The 21351-nt window shown below is 34.8% G+C and overlaps 2 long non-coding RNA genes across 2 annotated transcripts; both read right to left on the bottom strand.

The window, feature by feature from the left end:
- Positions 1-192: 192 nt before the first annotated feature.
- LOC147076540 (uncharacterized) lies at positions 193-11242 on the bottom strand. The gene is made up of 4 exons (XR_015069315.1): positions 10650-11242; positions 6812-6967; positions 3654-3773; positions 193-2539 (listed from the first exon to the last, which is right to left on the bottom strand). It is a non-coding gene; the product is annotated as an uncharacterized LOC147076540 (long non-coding RNA).
- Positions 11243-15174: 3932 nt separating this feature from the next.
- Positions 15175-20863, bottom strand: LOC147076539 (uncharacterized). Its single transcript, XR_015069316.1, has 3 exons — positions 20636-20863; positions 19202-19321; positions 15175-18073 (listed from the first exon to the last, which is right to left on the bottom strand). It is a non-coding gene; the product is annotated as an uncharacterized LOC147076539 (long non-coding RNA).
- Positions 20864-21351: the final 488 nt, after the last annotated feature.

Genomic DNA, 21351 nt, shown 5'->3' with positions numbered 1-21351 from the left:
TTATTGATTTTATATTCTCGCGCGGATTCAAAATATATCGTACCCAAAACAATTTTATATAATGCAAAGAAGATAATAGTTATAAATTAGCTTTAGTTTACAGCATTTAGCTAAAGATATCGCCTGAAGTGTTCACATAGAATTGTTTATTTTTAACCTTAAATTCTAGACTTTTTAATTACTTTTATTTTTCATATAAGACCATTTGGTCTGCCTGCAAAAAAAAATCATCAATAGTTCACTCTGAGTGGCTGTAAGTCACTCAGACCGAACTATGAGACTTATCACATATTTTTTTAGCTATGTCTCGAGGTAGGCGACGTACTTCGACGTAAAATCGACATTCAGACCATAACAGCTGTGACGTCACAATATCGTCGCAAAAAATGCTAGCTGAAGGCGCGCATTTTGTGGACGTGTCAGCATCTTAGTTATTTACGCTGAATTTAACTAGTAGTTGTGACATCAAATGATTGTACAATTGTATTATGTTGGCTATCGGTTTAAGTACAAAATATTTTCTTCTAGCATGTGTATGCATGAGATGTTTTCAAATTAGCTATATTCAGTTTAAAGAATATGACATTCTCATACATTATTGTCTTATTCGTTGAATAAATAATAGTTAAACAATGGAACAACAAGAATAAATCATTAAGTTTGATGTCATGGGACTAGATATAATTAAATGAACAATTCATTTTCAAGTTTCATTTTCGGTAAATTTTGTAACAGGATGTTAAACATGAGTAATAACATTGATCACATTAAACTGTTTTCATTAGAATGAGTCATTTTGTGTGATTTCATATTAAAAGATTTTCTACAAGAATAAACACAAAAATATCACATTTAAATGGATTTTCATCAAAATGCGTCATTTTGTTTTATTTCATATTACTAGATGTTATACATGTCGTGACAAATTGATGACATTCGAATAGCTTTATACTGGTATGTATCATTAAAAGTAATTTCATCCGAAGAGATCTTATACATGATCACATCTCAATTACTTTTCACCAGAATGTGTCATTTTGTGTACTTTCAAAATATGGGAAGATGTACAGGAGTATTCACATTGATGACATTTGAATGGCTGTATACCAGTATGTGTCATTTTGTGTAGTTTCATCTGACTAGATCTTTTACAATTATAATCACATTGCTCACATTTAAACGGCTTATCTGGAGAATGAGTCATTTTGTGTGATTTCATGTAAGCAGATGTTATACATACGTAATCACATTGATCACATTTAAATGGCTTTATACCGGTATGTATCAATAAATGTAATTTCAGCTGAACCGATGTTATACATGAGAAATCGCATTGATCACATTTAAATGGCTTTTCACCAGAATGGGTCATTTTATGTACTTTCAGATAATGGGATGTTATACAAGAGAAATAACACTGATCACAGTTAAATGGTTTTATACTAGAATGAGTCATCATAATATGTGATTTCATGTGGAACGATGTTTTACAAGAATAATCACAATGGGAACATTTAAATGGCTTTATACCAGAATGTGTCATTTTGTGTCGTTTCATGCCACTAGACGTTTTACAAGAGTAATTACACTGATCACAGTTAAATGGTTTTATACTAGAATGAGTCATCATAATATGTGATTTCATGTGGCACGATGTTTTACATGAATAATCACAATGAGCACATTTAAATGGCTTTACACCAGAATGTGTCATTTTGTGTAATTTCATCTGACCAGATGATATACACGAGTAATCACATTGATCACATTTAAATGGCTTAATACCAGAATGAGTCATCATGTGTGATTTCATATAGAAAGATGTTTTACAAGAATAGTCACAAACATCACATTTAAATGGCTTCAAACCAGTATGTGTCATTATATGTAATTTCATGTTACCAGCTGTTATACATGAGTAATGACATTGACCACATTTAAATGGCTTTATACCAGAATGAGTCAACATATGTAATTTCATGTTTCCAGATGTTATACAAGAATAATCACATTGATAACATTGAAATGGCTTTTCTCCAGTATGTGTCATTATATGTAATTTCAGCAGACGAGATCTTTTACAAGAATAATCACATAGGTTACATTGAAATGGTTTTCCCCCGGTAAGCAGCAATTTAAGTTTTTTCGTGTCACTAGAATTATTAGATTCATCGCTTTTAAATGGAGTGTGACAAGAGACTTCACATTTACTACGTTTACATTGTTTAACATCCTTATTAGTGATTTTATGGATTATATTTCTATGCAACACTTTGTGAAACTCGAGCAAGTCTAACGATGCAAAAAAATTATCACATATATCGCACGCAAAATTATTAACATGAAAATATTTTTTTTCCAACTCTATAACAGCCACTAATTCGGGGAATGTTTTAGAAACATTTCGTTTAATAGTGCCAGGTGTTTTTTTAAACCTTTTGTTGTAATCCTCGAGTTCTTTTTTAACATCTTGTTCGTCAATTTGTATGAAGTCATCAATTTTCTCTTCTTCCGACGATTTGAGATTTGCTGCGTTATCCTAAAAAACATTTATAATATAATTATTAGCACCACACGATCTAGACAGCGTAACCATTTTTAAACTTGCATCCGCATTACATGTGCGAAGTTAATTATCTACTGACGTTACGCAGATTCCTAGTTGAGCTAAACGGTGCGAAAATAATTTGAAAAACTTTGTTTTAAGATACGAGTATATGCCGTTTTCATAACAGAGAAGTGGGTATCGTCATCTTGTTAGTGTTAGTTCGCTCTAATCCAGATTTCAATTTCACTGACAATTTACGTAGGGTTCAGTTTTTATGGACAAAATATATTCTGACCCGGATGATCAAATTGAAGTAGTCTTTTGTTTCACCCTGCATGTACCTAAGTGTGTTTGGCATCCTTCAGTAGGTATATCGATTTGAGTTGACCGTAGTGTGCTTTATGAGAATGAACTATTGTTATAACTCAACCATTGTCTATCTCTTAAGTGAGTAGAGAAAAAGAAGGTACCACATTTTGGTACGGTAGATGAAGATTGCACAATGGGATATTAGGTAGATTTGCTTGCGGCATTCTCCTTGAACGAATTATATTGAATTATATGATCCATAGGTACTGTTTATGATTACGCCATGTGTACGGCTATTTTCCTTTTTATTTATAATCGCGCGTTTCAAGATGGACGCGGTGAACGAAACAATGTCACTTAATCAACCGAAGAGAAATTTGACAGTTGATAACTTAACTCTAATTTAACATGCAACTGTATGTGTATTACGAATACTAAAAATGTATTTTCTTTTTAACGATATCCAATTATGTTCATCGCAACTGTATCTAATATTTGATCTAATTTGATTCATTAGTTACGCTATTTGTGTCCGCTGTTATTAGGACCATAACATATTATTTTATACTAAATTATAATTATTCTACTTATTCTCTGGGATTGATTTTACTGGTTAACATACATTAATTTAAAATATATATATACTTACCTACGCCACTCATTATTACGAATACTTTGCACGAAAGAATAAAAAGGGTTGCCATCGCTGCTATAGATTATAGGAAGATGCATATTATCATATCAGTACTTACAATAGTAAAATGTTGCAATAAAACTATTTATTTGTAAACCTTACGTTGTATTGTTCGAGTTCCTTTTTAATGACAATTTCATCGAAGTGTATGTCGGAGTAAATTTCATCTGCTTCTGACGTACATAAAATCGATTTAGCCATAACAGTGGTAGTGGTGTTAATCTAAAGAAAACAAACAGAAGACAGATCGTAGTTATAACTGAAAAATAAATATATTCATTTTGACGAGTTTCCGGGTAATACGCTTGTGAGAATATCATGAAGGTAGTGGTCGGTATAGAAAAGTCTATGTACCGAAGCGCACGGTAATTTTTAGAACATGGTTATGACGAACGAGTTCGTTTACATGTACTTAGATACATTCCTAATAACCTTAGTTTACAAAAAGTCCTAAGATATGGAATCAGCCGTTGTACCAACTGTGAGGGTCCACATCCTGCGAATTACAAAGGTTGTCCGAAAACGCCTCACCTTGCTATAAACCTTTATAAAGAGTCATCGCCAACATATTGCAATAGGCAGGTAATCACTAATCGCAGAACACTAATACAGCGGCCATATTTACCCAATTCACCAATTCTCTTCACGAATAAGGCAACCTCTCCCAATTGCTCCCAAAGTTTTAACCCCGTGAGACACTCATTGAGAAACTCACAGCTACCCCTGCCCAAAGCATATATATACGTTAGGCGCTCGTAATTGATTTGATTAATTATACAACTTTATACACTGTCGCCCGCTAGTAAATTTTATATATTAACTAGCTGACCCGGCAAACATTGTTCTGCCACATAAATTATTTCTAGTGAATATTTTGGTTGTTAAATAAAAAATAACGAATGTATCGTAAGTGTGTGGGGAATGGGATCTATGACAGGAAGAGGAATGGAGCGCTGTAGACGATGACCGCCAATAAAAACAAAATCACCAACCATTCATTTTCTCAATTCAAAATGAGTAATGATGTTCATAATGAATGAATTACCTGTGACAGGATCTCGTTGTTTAATGTTTATGCAATATCCGTCTTGTCTCTTCCAAAAAATTAGCGGATATTGGAGAGTGTCGTATGAACGGTGTGTGTCAGCGATCATGACACATCTCACCGCCGATGAAGTAGATTTGCAAAAATGTATGTGTATGTTTGGCATTGGCAGCAATGAGCCTACTTTGTGGTATACTTGGCCTTTGATTTTGAAAGTAGAATGGAATTGTTGACCATTTGCCGCAGTATTGTGAACTATTTCTGTTGCTCCGAACGAAGTCATTTGGAAGCATGAACTGAATGTGCGAATGGACTTCAGAAACAGGTTTGAATCTGGAACCGTGCCGATGAGCAAGCCGTTCTATGGTTCTGGCGGTATCTCAATTTCTGGTAGTTGCACTTTTCCTGATGCGCAACACATTTCGGCTGACTCATGTTTGAATTTGAACGCATGACAATGGGAACATTCTTTGTCCATATCACCAATCAGCACTTTCGGATGAGCGGAATAGTCAATATCTGGCTCGTACTCGAATGCGAGACGAAAGAACGAAGCGGATGTAAATGCTTGATGTACTTATTGGCGTTGTCGGTCATTTGCTCTGTGTGTGTTAACTATGAACCGGCGCGCTTGGCTCCGTTCCAATTGTCGTTGTTGATTTTGTTCAGCTCGTGCTGTGATTGAGATGCACGCAATTGCGACATGTTCACACGCACGTTTTTGTTATCTTGTTGGATTTGTTCGTCTGTTCTTTCTACTCTATTATTTTGCATGTTTGTTGCTTTATTCGTTCGACGGCCCAAATGGCCCCCCTTGCGTCTTGCTGGCATTGTGCACTGTAATACACGCACATAAAAATAGATAAATTAAAATAAATCGTACAAAATTTTGCACGCACTGCTTCGTGTATGCCGAATGAATTGTCAAAATGTGAAAATGAGTGACGCTTCTCTTGAATTCTTCTCGGACGTAGCGCTATCTGTCATTCAACAACATAAATAATTTCGTTCTGTTTGAAATACGAACGACGGTTAAATTTGTTAATACAAAAATAATAAAATCGCGATTAAAAAATGGGAGGGTAGGGGTAGGAGGGTGAAAATTTTGAGTGATAGATATTTTTGATGCCAAATAATAAAAAAAATACTTTTGACGCGCGTTTTATTTAAATTACCTTTTATCACTATTGTCTCTATGCATTTCATAGAGTGGCGCTCAAATCCGAGATATCTATTAATTCCATTTTAATGTCTTTTATAATACAGGAACCTACACGAATGAGTGAAGTAACCGGACAGGTAACTGATGTTTTAGAGGTATTGTCAAACCATCCACGACCCTGTATTCCCCAAGTCTCATGCTCTATTATTTCCAATCCAATTCCAATCCTATCCATCATAAATCCTACCCACCTTCCTTACCTACCTTTTCCTACATCACAATACCCATCCTACCCTTTTCCATAGTATGACACTCCACAAGCCACTGTGGTTATTAACATGACACCGGCAACAACTGTCAACAGCGGACAAATAAAGTCAAATTATGTCTTCAGCGTCAACGCAGACATAGACATTTCGGAACTAAGTCGCCCCGCACTACACACTGTCATAATCAAGCGTATTAAGGGGCTCTACGTCAGATGTGAAGCATCAGTATTTTTTAAGCCTGGGAATATCCAGGATCCGATACCTAAGACTGAGGTCACCACAATGTTCTCAAAGGAGAGAGAAGCACGGTGAGCTAATAAAAATAATGAGTAAGAGATGAAAGATAGGCCATTTAGTTATCTCTCGGTCTGCATAGTTATAAAAATATATATATTTTGTGGTGCTGATTCCGTCAATTCGTAGGAGAAATTACTGTAAACCCCAATCTTTTCAGTTATTTTTCTTTCTTTCTTCCCTCAGAACCTTGACGAAAGTCTGCAGGCTCTTCTTTAATAGGTACATATACACGAATACTACAGATGGCGAGGATAAAATGACATTTGCTCTTGGTGCCTCATATTACGGGCGCATGGGCCATTGCTTGCCAAACACACATGCTTTTTACGGCGGAAGCATTCCTTCCCAGCTGCAGTTACTGACAAAATGGTTTAAACTGTCAAATAATATCGTTTAACCTCGACTGCACTAAGATGAATAGGAACAGTTTAGAAGGTAGGTACCTAAACTTGTATGTATAGGTATATAGTTCAAATAATAGTATTACCTGTTTTCCTGGGCTATATTCCGAATAGGAACAACTTGGTTGAGGATCTTTATAATTAAATGGGGGCATTGTATCTTCAATAAACTCTTTCTTGATGTCCACTCGCTGAAATTCGGGTGCCGATTTTATATTTACCATGTCTATTGTATGAAGGTTCTGTAAAAAACAAAATACGTATTATTATTTCATTATATCTAGCTTACTTTATGGAATATCACTCACTTTTATATGATCTATAATAATCAGTATATTCATCGGAGAACCAATATTTCCCAGCTGCAACACGGTTTCTTAAGCTCGATGCTGTACATATTATATCCGTTTACAAGTTATAGTTGAGAAAAGTGTTCTTTATTTAATGAATTACATGGTAGTAAAATCTTTATTTGCAGTTTATCTCAAAACTATGTTATTGTAGATAGGACACTGTTATCTTAAAACCCCAAACAATGCTATCCAAATATACAATTATTATGTATCTGTAATCATTATTAATAACTGTACTATGTATGTCTTTGCTTTTTCGTACAAGGTAGTTGTTAGTAATTTTGAGTAATCAGAAACAACACAAATGGTGTCCTCACCGGGTAGGTATCGAACCAAGAGCTCCCGGATAGAAGACCAGTGCCTTACACATTGCACCACGAGGGCAGCCTTGACCAAATGGTTGGAATCTGTCAAATAATATCGGTTACTGCATTCAGATGAATTGGATCAGTGCAGTATGTCTGTTTCGCGCAATCGATAGATACATATTATCTTTACATATACCTATGCAGTTACTAGTAAATAATCCAGTACCTATATCGGCTATTATCAAAATTCCAATAATAAGAACTGAAATATTAGGTTAAAAAATATTTCAATTAACATCAAAATATTAATATTAACTCTTTGAGCTTTTATGTATAAAAGAATTCACAAACCAATTATTTGTAATTCCATGAGGTACATAGTGAATTTATTTAAGGATTTGGATACGTTTAATATAGTAAACCTAGGTACGCATAATTTTGCAACGCTTGCAAAGAAATAAATACGTGTACGAAATTAATGACAATGTCCGCAAACATAAACAAACACCAATAAATACCTATATAACCCGTTTACACGTGTATTGATTTACTGCTGACAGTACGTATTGTCACGGCCATAACAATAAAATGTACGTGTAAACATGTTGTACTATCCTGCAGTTGCAAGATTGCAAGCATGAATCAAAAACGTTCGGAAGCTTCTGAATTTTCACGCGACAGTTGGATTTGTTCAATATCTGCGTCTGCGCAGTGGAACGATAGTTTCGAACCTGCTGGCAAAAAAAACGAACTACACCTTAGCGAGTCATTTTAATGACAACCGATTTTTATGACTGTCAAATGGTACCAAAAAATGACAACATCGCGTCTCGCTTACTCTTGAAGAATGAAATTGGAGAGTCAAACAGTCAAGACTTAAAATACCCATTATTGTTGCAAGTAAATCCATGGACGTGTACAGTCGCTATAAAAGACATGAGCTTTATAAAACTAACCTCAAAAGCAATGCTGGAACCGTCGGCAATCTCTTGCTTAATATAATTATTGGTCACATGGTTAATTTGATGGTTTAAGGGCACCTGCCATTCTGCATTAAATTCGAATTCATCCGGCTCGCGTTTCACGTCCATCTTTCGAATGGAAAGCGTACGTTGGATTATCGTAGCAGACTAAAAACGTGCAGGTGGCAGATGATACTCTTTTGACAGTTCTGACAATGGCACACTTTGACGGGCTTTATTCATAGATAAAAATGCTGATAGTATTGCCATATATATCTGTACCTCAGAGGCAGACGGATGCAACTCCATTTTTGGGGAAAATGATTTTTTTTAAGAATCCTAGTCCAAGATATGCATAGAATAAAGATGCAAGTGCCATACCTACCTTAGAGGCAGAAGGATGCAAATCCAATAATCCACTAAGATAAAATTCTCTCAAACCGTCTGCAATATATACTAGACGAGAACCAGCCAGGAGAACGAGCTTTAGAGGAGGATACAGCACTATGGACCATATCCAAGTCATCAGAGACATCAGAGCGGTAACAGGAATATAAGCTGCCGCTATCCATGGGTTTTATAGACTATGAGAAAGGGTTCGATTCCATAAAGAAATTTTCAATACTCGATGCACTCAGAAATCAAGGAATCCTCGGGCGCTATATAAATATTTTCAATAATATATACAGTAGCGCAACAACATCTCCATAAACCATCGCGCATTTCCTATCAGCAAAGGAGTCCGACAAGGTGATACAATCTCACCTAAACTATTTACAGCTACACTTGAAGACTTATTTAGAGAACTTGACTGGAATGACGCGGGTCCCCATAAATGGAGAATACGTGAGTCATCTGCGCTTTCCCGATGACAATAAACAGTAGTTTGCAAGACTCAGAAGACCTCCAAAGCAGAATGCAGGAACTCGCTGGAGTAAGCAACAAAGTAGGCTTGAAAATAAATGTGTCAAAGAAGAAAGTCATGTTCAACTGCTTTGCGGGCCAAAAAGAGATCCTCATCAATGGCATTCAGCTCGAACAGGTGAAAAACTACATCTATCTGGCACAATAAGACAAGTGTCTATAGATGGATGTATATTTGATGAAATTATTCGCAGAGTAAAGATAGGCTGGAGTGCTTTTGGCCGCCTGAATATGTTTTTCAAAAATGACCTCCCACTGTGCCTAAAGTGCAAATTGTTCAACCAGTGTGTACTTCCCGTAATCACATGCGTGTGAAACATGGACCCTAAGTAAAAGAGAGATCCAGAAACTTATAGTAGCACAACGTGGAATGGAAAGGTGCATGCCGGGCATAACGCAAACGGACAAAAAGAAGAATGAGTGGACAAGGATTAATGATGTGATAGAGTTTGCTAAAAACCTCAAATGGAAATGGGCTGGACACATAGGTCGAAGAAAGAACAATCGTTGGACAAATTTATTCATCCAGTGGTATCCAAGAGGTACAAACCATCCGCACGGTAGATCTAGAGGCCGCTGGATCGATGAAATGATAAAGTTCTGCGGAAAAACTTGACAACGCAACGCACAGGGATGAGAGAAGTGGAATCAACTTGGAGGTTAGCGAGGCCTTCATCCAGCAGTGAATAGATTCAGGCTGGTGATGATGATGAAAACATAATAAAATTTAAAAAAAAAATTGTGTTTTGCTTTGTTATATTTATAGCTATAATTTTTTTTAACTTATAATTTGTTTTATTTTGGCTAGGTAAATAAGATACAAATCCACATTTAACAAAATATCTTTAGAGGCAGAAGGATGCAAATCCACACTAAGTTTTTTTTTTTTTTTTTAGATATAAAATTGTATTATATTTATTCCTTTCTTACATATTCCAGAAGTACTTTAATTGAATTAGAATACAAAAAATAATGATCATTATATGTATATTTTCTTAGAAGTTATGAATATTCGTTTAAAATAAAAATTGTTTTTTGGCTCTCCTGAACAATTGGGTATTTGGCACTTGCATCCGTCTGCCTCTGAGGTACAGATATTATAATCATTACGCAACAGAGAAATTCAATTTGTGGATATAAAATTATTATTATATCAGGCGACTGTGCCGGTGACGCCACGTGGGGCTAGGTATACCATGAGTTGCATAGGGTCGGCATATTATTGTTAAGTGTGTAGTGTAAGTGAATATAATTAACATTAAACTTTTGGCAGCATTCGCGGTTATCAGGTTAACAGACGATGCAGTTGCTTCATTAGAAACAATTGACATTTAAGTTTTAAAAAAATAATCAAAGCATGAACATCCTAAAACTAACCTCAAAAGCAATGCTGGAACCGTCGGCAATCTCTTGCTTTATATAATTATTGGTCACAGGGTTAATTTGATGGTTTAAGGGCACCTGCCATTCTGCATCAAGTTCGAATTCTCCCGGCTCGCGTTTTACGTTCATCTTTCGAATCGAAAGCGTACCTACGTTGGATTATCGTAGCAGATCAAAACCGTGCAGGTAGCAGTTGATATTCTTTTGACAGTTCTGACACTGGGACGCTCTGACGGGCTTTACCATAGACAAAAGATGATAGTATTGCCATAATAATTATATTATATTATAAGCATTACGCAACAGAGAAATCCAATTTGTATAAAATTATTATTATATGTGACATCCTGTTGGGGCTAGATAGATCAAGAGTATAGCATAGGGGCGGCATATACTTGTTATTTCTCGTTGTTTATACCTATTTTTAAAGTAACAACTGTCACTCTGACGTTTAATCGTTTGTTTACGTAAGTAATTGAAAATTGCCGACAATAATAAATTCGACGGGAATAACAACAGAACAATAAAATTCTACTAACAAACTTGCGTTTGTATACAGCTGACTGATTCGCAGCTATTTCCATACTGTCGTAACGGTGTACGCGCGCAGCTCTCAATTTCACTCTCGCCCCAAGACAAGTAGGTACATAGATATAACTTCAAAATTAATCAAAGCGTGATAATCCTGACATCGTACCTAACTATTGTCGTATAATACACAATATTCCCATTGTAATACGTCATATATTAATGGCGGTTTATCACATCACCACAGACTAAGATTCCCAGGGTCCCGGACAAGTCGTCCGTTTTGAGGTCAATGTTCCCGTCCGGTATCTTTTTTTTATTATTATCGAAAAACGCGTAATAATATTATGTCCTCATCTCCGGTTATATGTAAATTGTACGTAAAACATTTCACCGTAGCACAGTTCGCCGTGAGCTTTCTATGGGGAATGACCATATACTGTACAATTGAACAATAATTCAATTTATATATGTAGCTGATTTTGGCAAAATTCATGAATAATAATTCAAGAATGAAAACCTAACCTGACCTAACAAATAATCCAGTACCTATATCGGCTACATGGGCACCTGCAGTCTGTTGCAAGGTGGTGCAAGAGCACCACCTTCGGCTCAAAAACTTATTTGATAATTATTATATAATATAGGAACATTGTTTATTGAAGCAAATTTAAAAAAAAACATTGATATAATTATATCATATAGGAAATATGTAAGAGTAGAAAAAAAAAATTAAAAACAATTTGCTAACGGTGACCTGCGCAATGAAAGAACGTAGGTTTTGGGTATAAATCTCATGTAATTTTTTGAACCCCGCCTATACCTAATAATATGATCAGACATTTTGGCACAGCCATCGTATCCTTGTAGAACCTAAATTAAATGCAGAGCTAATCCAATATCCTGTTCCGTCTATAATATTATCGTGGAAAAAGTTTGCACAGCTAAATCCGACAGAGCAGAAAGGACTACACATTCTTCATGTAGGTATTTTGAAAATATTATTATCTTTGTGCAGGACGTATAGAATTGCATCTGTTTGTAGTTTTGAGAGGTAGGTACTCTTTTGATGGACGCTTTACTATTGAATCCCGTCGCCTGCGAGGTGCGTTCAATCATTCGCTTTCTCAACCAGGAGGGAGTCCACCCTGTTGAAATCCATCGTCGTCTCACATCCGTTTATGGTAATGTGATGAACCAGCAGAATGTCAGAAAGTACTGTGACTCAGAATAATTAAGAAAATCCTATTTATGTACATAGTGAGTTGCCTATTTCAAAAATTCATCTTGTCCAGTTTTGACCAAAAATGAACTGAATACCTATACCTACAGTTATATTGCTTATTCAAATGGCACATACATATTCTATAATAAATTCCTATAGTAATCTTTAACAGCCCGTATAACGGTTTAAAAACAGCGCCCAATTTCAAAATGCGTAGGTATTGTCTATACAACGTTATCAAAAGTCATCTTTTCCATGACAAATCTTCAAATATTTTATAAACTTTGTACTTACAAAATTTTAGAAAGATAAATGTATTTTTTTATGTATATGTTCCATACACGTTTTACCATATTTAAGTCACCTTGTCCATAAAAACGTTTCCAAAATGCATCAAGCCAAAATAGTAGGTACTTATATCAAAAATCATCATGTCCATGACAAATCTTCAAATATTTTTAAAACTGTGTATGATATTGATAAGTTTGTGTTTTTAATTCACGAGCATATTATATTTATTTCAATTTGATTAAAAAAAGGGAAATTTATATTTCTTCATGTAGAGGTTCCATACACGTTTTCGCGAATATCTCTAAACCAAACAAAATGGATTAGGTGGCCTTTGGAAATGGGCGACTCTACTATATGGATCACCGAGCTTAAACCTAGAGACCCCGTATAGGCCATATTCCATTGGCAGACGCACAGACCCAACCCGATCCAACGATCGACGCCAACCGTCGTCGCTAGCTATTTGCAATTACACGCAACGATTCAATCTCGTTGGTCCTTGATTTGATTGGTTAAAATAATACTAGTGTTGCTATTATTACAAATATAGGTTGAGTGAAAACTAGATATTTCTTAGATTGGTGGCTACACTGAACGCATTCCCGCGCAATTTTATGTCAACAAAACTGAGCTGTCAGCTGTCAAACCTAGCGAGCATCAGATCTGTTAAAATTTATGCGGCCGTTTGACATTTATAGAAAGTTTGTATACTTATTGTTAATTTACATCATGAATAACTGGGCGAGCTTGAATCTCCAAACCAATTGAGTAATTCGAATATCGAAACCGAATAATCCAAAGACTAATTTATTGTAGCGAGTATGGCTATATTTCAACTGGCTCAGGCGGTCAGGACTCGCCGTAAACGAAAACACTGGGTCAAAAGTTGGCTAACTGAAGAACAGCGTGATCGCCATTGAATATGGCGAATATGGTTTTTTACGTTCCACACTATATCTTTGGCGTGCATTTATTCGACGAGGACTGTGTCCTCGGTGATACTCCATATATATTTTTTAAGTTTTAGCCATCTTGTAGTTGTTCAGTTGAAATCGACCAGTAGTGAGTAGAATGAAATGAACGACCGTTTGCATAACTCAGGCGCATATTCGGCTATTTTCGTACGCTGTCGGCAATCTTCGCTTGATAATGAAAGGATCGCACGACGGATAATAGAAAATTTTCCACTTTCGACCCGATCGCTCACGATCCTTGAAAACCATAGAGAATAGAGTTTGACAGTCGTGGCAGACGATCGGGCCAGACGCAATCTGCTAATGGAATATGGGCTTAAGGCACTGGACTATGGGGCGACTGCTAATTTTGAAATAATATGTCCTCTTTTTATCATCGTCAAAATATAGTGACCCTGCTAAGTGCGTAAAACCTTCACTGTGCTAAACTACGTTTTGTTTATTATTAATAATGAATAAATATTAAACAATCATTTTTTTTATTGAACGATTAATTCACAAAATTTAAGAAAGTACCTGGCATTCTAATTATTGAAACTACAGGATATTGAAAACACTTACGAGAAAATATGTAACTATGTACATAGCTCAATTGTATAGAAAGCGTTGCAGTGAGTATTAAAAGTCAATAGTTAAAATTTGTCGTAATTAGGTATGACTCCTTTAGCATTGTGGTAAATGTGCGTAGGCGCAATCCCCGAGTGATGCAGGTTCGATTCCGGCGAGGTCTCACTTTTTTCAAAAAGATTTTTTCTATTTGATTATTAAATATTTTTTTAAAAGTATTTTCAAAATTACATTTTTATTAATTTAAATTAGACACGTTGAGTAGGTACATTACAAATAATTAATTCAGAACATTCGCAACATGACATTTAGAATAGATTATAGAATTAATAGTAATCAGATATAGAAAAAACAAGGTAGAAAAAAATGTTATGTCAATGGGAGATGAGTAGGTACGTTAAGACAATATTGAAAATTATAATAACAGATGCTAATAATAAACTGCCGAATACTCTAAGTGAAGATCTCTTCACGTTGGCATTATGACGCCGCAAATTTTCTAAACGAAATAAAATTGATCTTTGTGGCAACAAGATCGGACGGTCCGATGGGTCCACATCTGGTTGAACCGACTTGAACAACTCTTCTCTTTCCGTAAACATTTAAGAACATTCCCAGAGGATGCGGTTTGCATCCAATATATCTCCGCCACATGACAAGTTGAACAGGTAACGGGACCAAGCTCATAGAGCCTGCCAGCGAAGCCGCCATGTCCAGTCAAGAATTGGCCTGTACAATGATCTGGAGGTGCTGGCCAGTAAGATTACCAAACCGTCTCTTCATAGTCAATGTGTAGCCTTAGTAATCATTTATCAAATGTTTAAATAACAATTATTTATTCGCCCTTTATAACTGCACCCCTAATTTTACTGTGTTACTAATAAAAAACAGTAGGGTATACTGTGTAACAGAAAAATAATAACAAAATGGCTTTGAAGAATTAGCTTTTATTTATTATATCAAAGATCAAGTCATATTTTTGTGAATAGATGAGTGATTTTAAAAGCATACATTCCAAAAACATGGAATCAAAATATCAAAACACAGTACCTATCTAAATTTCATTTTAATGGTTTCTGACCAGAATGAGTCATTTTGTGTATTTTGAAGTCAGAGGATGTTAAACAAAATAAATTAAATTGAATATACTTACATATTTTGATAAGATCGCATGCATATACACACTAGTAAAAATCATTTAGTGGAAAAAATACGATAACCGACAAGACTTGCTCCTCTACCTGCTGGATTCCAGTATTCCGCCATTATGCTACGATTATCCAATTGCGTTATGTTAGCAAAATGCTTTTTTCTAGTGTGTGTATGCATGAAATATGTTCAAATGAACAATATTCAGTATATAGAATGTGACATTTTCAAATATTATGACGTCTTATTCGTTGAATATAAAATAGTTATTGTCACATTAAAATGGGTTTTCCCTACTATGTCATGTAATGTAAGTTTGTATAATGAGATTTTATACACGAGTAATGGCATGCTCCGTTGTTAAATGGTTGTTCACAAGAGTAAATCATTTAGTCTGATTTCATAGGACTAGATGTGATTAAATGAAAAATTAAATTCACCGCGGTGAGTAATTGTATCGTTTCATTTTGAGTAAATTTAGTGACGGGATGTTATACAAAAGGATTAAATTAAAATGAATATGTTTAGTTATTTTTCATTAGAATTTCATCAATAGCCATTTCGTGTGATTTCATATTAAAAGATTTTCTAAAAAATAAGCACTAAAATATAACATTTAAATGAATTTTCATCAAAATGTGTCATTTTTTGTTATTTCATATAAACAGAAGTTATACATGTCGTCATAAATTGATGATATTAAAATAGATTTATACCGGTATGTAACATAAAAAGTAATTTCATCCGAGTAGATCTTATACATGACTACATGAGTAATCATATTGATCACATCTCAATTATTTTTCACCAGAATGTGTCTATATGTATGTGTCGAATGGCTTTATACCAGTATGCGTCATTTTGTGTAATTTTATCTGACTAGATGTTTAACACGAGTAGGAACATTGATCACATTTAAATGGCTTTTCATCAGAATGTGTCATTTTGTGTAAATTCAAGTTACCAGATATTAAACATGAGTAATCACATCTGTCACATTTAAATGGCTTTTCACCAGAATGTGTCATTTTGTGTACTTTCATGTGACCAGATGTTATACATGAGAAATCACATTGATCACATTTTAATGGCTGTATCCCAGTATGTGTCATTATATGTTATTTCATCTGACCAGATGTTTTACAAAAATAGTCGCATTGAGCACATTTAAGTGATTTTGAACCAAAATGAGTAATTTTGTGCAATTTCATCGTAATACATCTAATACATTAGTAATCACACTGTCGACATTTAAATGACTGCGCTGGAGCGAGCTATTTGTGGACTTCCATGTCACCAGATTTTATATTTCACATTGAAAACATTCAAATGGATATTCACCGGAATGATAAATTTTGTGTAATTTCATCGAACTAAATCTAATACATGAGTTGTCAAAGTGGTCCCATTTAATTAAAAGGCTTTTCACCAGAATGTGTCATTTTGTGTTTTTTCATATTATGAGGATGGATACAAGAGTAATTACATTGGTCACATTTGAGAGGCCTTTGAACAGAATGAGATAATTTGTGTACTTTCAAGTGGCCAGATTGTGTACAAGAGTAATTACAGTCGTCACATTTGAAAGGCTTTTCACCAGAATGAATCATTTTATGTTTTTTCATGCTACTAGATGAAATACATGCGTATTCACATTGATCACATTTAAATGGCTTTATACCAGAATGTGTCATTTTGTGTTCTTTCATGTAACTAGATTTTTTACAAGAGTAATTACACTGATCACATTTAAATGGTTTTACAGTAGAATGAGTAATCATAATATGTGATTTCACGTGGAACGATCTTCTAGAAGAATAATCACAATGTGCGCATTTAAATGGCTTTTTACCAGAATGTATCATTTTATGTGATTTCATGTTACTAGATGAAATACATGCGTATTCACAATGATCACATTTAAATGGCTTTATGCCAGAATGTGTCATTTTGTGTTCTTTCATGTAAGCAGATTTTTTACAAGAGTAATTACACTGATCACATATAAATGGTTTTACACTAGAATGAGTCATCATATGTGATTTCATGTGGGACGACGTTTTACAAAAATAATCACAATGGGCACATTTAAATGGCTTTTCATCAGAATGTTTGTGTTTGTGTGATTTCATGCTACTAGATGTTGTACAAGAGTAATCACATTCATCACATTTAAATGGCTTTATTCCAGAATGTGTCATTTTGTGTCGTTTCAACTGACTAGATGTAATAGACGAGTAATCACAATGATCACATTGAAATGGCTTTTCTCCGGTATGCAGCAAATTTTTTGGGTCACTAGAATAATTAGATTCATCGCTTTTAAAGGGAGTGTGACAAGAGACTTTACATTTACTACGTTTACATTGTTTAACATCCTCATTGGTGATGTTATGAATTATATTTTTATGGAACACTTCGTGAAACTTGAGCAAGTCTAACGATGCAAAAAAATTATCACATATACCGCACACAAAATTTTTAACATGAAAATATTTTTTTTCCAACTCTATAACAGCCACTAATTCGGGGAATGATTTACAAACATTTCGTTTAATAGTGCCACGTGTTTTTTTAAACCTTTTGTTGTATTCCTCAAGTTCTTTTTTTATATCTTGTTCGTCGATTTGTATGATGTCATCAATATTCCCTTCTTCCGACGACTTGAGATTTGCTGCGTTATCCTAAAAAAGCATGTATAATATAATTATTAGCACCACACGATCTAGACAGCATAACCATTTTTTAAACTTTTATCCACATTACATGTGTGAAGTTAATTATCTACTGAAGTTACACAGGTTTCCTAGTTGAGCTCAGCGATGCAAAAATAACTTTTAAAACTTTTTTTTAAGATACATGTCGTTTTCTTAATAGAGAACGTGGGTGTCATTATCCTGTTAGTAAGTTGTTCGCTCTAATCCAGATTTCAATTTGATCTCGATTGGCCCACATTGGTATGGTTCACATTTCATAGTACAAAATAGATTTTGATCCGAATGATCAAAGTGAGTTCGATGTGAGTTGGCTGTAGTGTACTTTAGGTAAATAAACTATTGTTTTAACTCAACTATTGTCCTATCTTTTAAGTGAGTAGAGGTAAATAGGGTACATCATTTTGGTACAGTAGATAAAGATTGCACAATGGGATAGTAGGTACATTAGCTTGCGGCATTCTCCTTCTATTAGAATTATATGACCCATCGCTACTGTTTATGATTAAGCCATGTGTACGCCTATTTTCCGTTTAATTTATAATCGCGCGTTTAAAGATGGACGTGGTGAACGAAACAATGTTACTTAATCAACCGAAGAGAAATTTGAAAGTTGCTAATTGGACTCAAATTTAATATGCATCTGCATGTATTCAACCAACTCTGGTATAGTAGAGTAGTTTAAATAATAACCTTTGCTAAATTATCGATTTATCAACTTTATGTTTTTACGAATACTAACAATGTATTTTTCTTTTTTAACGATATCCAATTATGTTCATCGCAGCTGTACCTAATATTTGATATAATTTGATTCATTAGTTACGCTATTTGTGTCCGCTGTTATTGGGACCATGACATATAATTTTATACTAAATTATAATTATTATTCTACTTATTCTCTGTGATTGATTTTACTGGTTAACCTAAATTAATTTCAAAAAAATATACCTACCCCACTCATTATTACTATTACTTTGCACGTAAGCATAAAAAGGGTTGCCATCGCTGCTATAGATTATAGGAAGATGCATATTATCACATCTGTACTTACAATACTAACATTTTGAAATAAACGTATTTATTTTTAAACCTTACGTCGTATTCTTCGAGTTCCTTTTTAATGTCATGTTCATCAATGTGTATGTCGGAGTAAATTTCATCTGCTTCTGACATACACAAGTTCGATTTAGCCATAACAGTGCTAGTGGTGTCAACCTTAAGTAAACAAAGAGAAAACAGATCATATTTAAAAATAAATATATTCATTTTGACGAGTTTCCGGGTAAAACGCACGTGACAATGTCAAGGAGGCAGTGGTCGACACAGAAACGTCTATAAACTGAAGCGCTATATAATTTATAAAAAATATTAATGACGAGCGAGTTGTTCTATATGTAGACTCTATGGCACGTAACCTTGCCATTCGGTATAGATGTTTTTTAATAAAAACGTGAATTAACCTATCGAGTGCATGGAATATCCTAATGCAATTATACGGCGTACGTGTGTAAACCAATCGAGTGCCCGGCTTTTACTAATACATTTATACGGTTGCGTATACACACAAATCCTTGTCACTGGGTACAATGGCAAGATTACATGAAGGATAGTCTACTTACTCCTCACAACCCACTGTCGTCATTAACACCACACAGCCAACAACTCTGCAGATTGCTAACTGGAACGCCAACAAAAAACTAATAACGTCAAATTACTTATTCAGTCAACACAAACATAGACACCTCGAAACTAAACTACCCCGAATCACACACAATCTCTTGATATAGACACTACGTGTAGTTGTAAAGCATCAGCATTGTTTACGCCTGGGAATGTTTCAGGAGCAGATGAGGTCACCACACACTTAATTATTGTGCTTTGTCTGAGTTTACAGAGACTTTGTAATAAAAAGTGACCATAGAGAGAGGAGCACAATGAGCTAACAACATAATGAGATGAAAATGGTGCCATTTAGTTCTCTCCGTCTGCATAGATATATAAAATAAGAATTTTACGGTACTGACTCCGTCAATTCATAGGAGAAACCATTGTATAACTCCTATTTTCCCAGGTATGGTTTTTCTTTCTTCCCTCAGAACCATGGCGAATGTCCGTGAGCTATTCCTTAATAAGTAGGTATACACACGCGAATACTGCGGAAGGCGAGGATAAAATGCCGTTTGGTCTTGGTGCCTTAAATAGAAAATCGAACTTTTTTGACGTTAAACATCATTTCGCGTGGGCCATTGATTGCCACACATGTAGACTTTTCATCGCGGAAACATTCCTTCCCAGCTGCAATTCCTGACAAAATGGTTGGAACCTGTCAAATATCGGTTCGCCTCGACTGCACTCTGATGACTAAAAACAGTTCCGTAGGCACCTAATCTTGTATCTGTGTATTCGTCCAACATGCATTATTATGTATCATGTTACATTATGTCACTAAGTAAATTACAAGAATTTGATTTGACAATACGCTAACAAATGCCAGCAACGATTAAAAGACTTAAGTTTCAAAAAACCAACCTCAAAAGAGCATCTGGGACCGTCGGAATTCTCTTGCTCTATATACGTATTTGTTTTCAGGTTATTTCGATGGTATACGGGCATCTGCCTTTCTGAATCAGATTCGGATTCATCGGATTCGCGTTTCACGTCCATTTTTCCTAATTGAAAGCGTAAATTACATGGTACTGAGAAAGTTATCGTCGTAGCAAAACAAAAGCGTGTCGTTATTAAGCGTGTAGTATCTATGGTTAGGGGCAGTGTTGCCAACTGTCAGTCACAAAAATACGATAGAAATGATTGTAAGCACAAGCGATATGCCACATTTTCCCAAAATTAAAAAAAAATATCTATAAACCGGCATTTCAAAATAATAAAACATATTATTTTTATGAGAACAAATACTGATAAGAAATTTATTGTTTCATAAAACATATATGAGGCACAGGTAGGTACGATTAAAAGTGAATGAATGAATTTCGTTATCACGTACTTAATGTTTATTTTGTAGGTCCCAAGATAGATATGGTACTGTTCGGTTATACGGAATACAGCGGAAAACGCATTTAAAAAATACCCGATATACAGGATTATTAATGGATGTAGTTAAGCAGAAAACATCCAAGCCACAATTTTACAAACTGAGAAAAACGCATTTCAAATTTTGAAGTAACAAATTAACATTTAGTATGACTTTTATATTCTTAAGATTGAATTTGTAATTTAAATATTTACAT

The sequence above is a fragment of the Rhyacophila brunnea genome, unplaced genomic scaffold (genome assembly GCF_057557595.1).
Source record: "Rhyacophila brunnea isolate RB1 unplaced genomic scaffold, BYU_Rbru_1.0 scaffold_13, whole genome shotgun sequence".
NCBI lineage: Eukaryota > Metazoa > Arthropoda > Insecta > Trichoptera > Rhyacophilidae > Rhyacophila > Rhyacophila brunnea.
The sequence above is the reverse complement of the archived record's forward strand: the minus strand, read 5'-3'. Positions and strand labels throughout refer to the sequence as shown.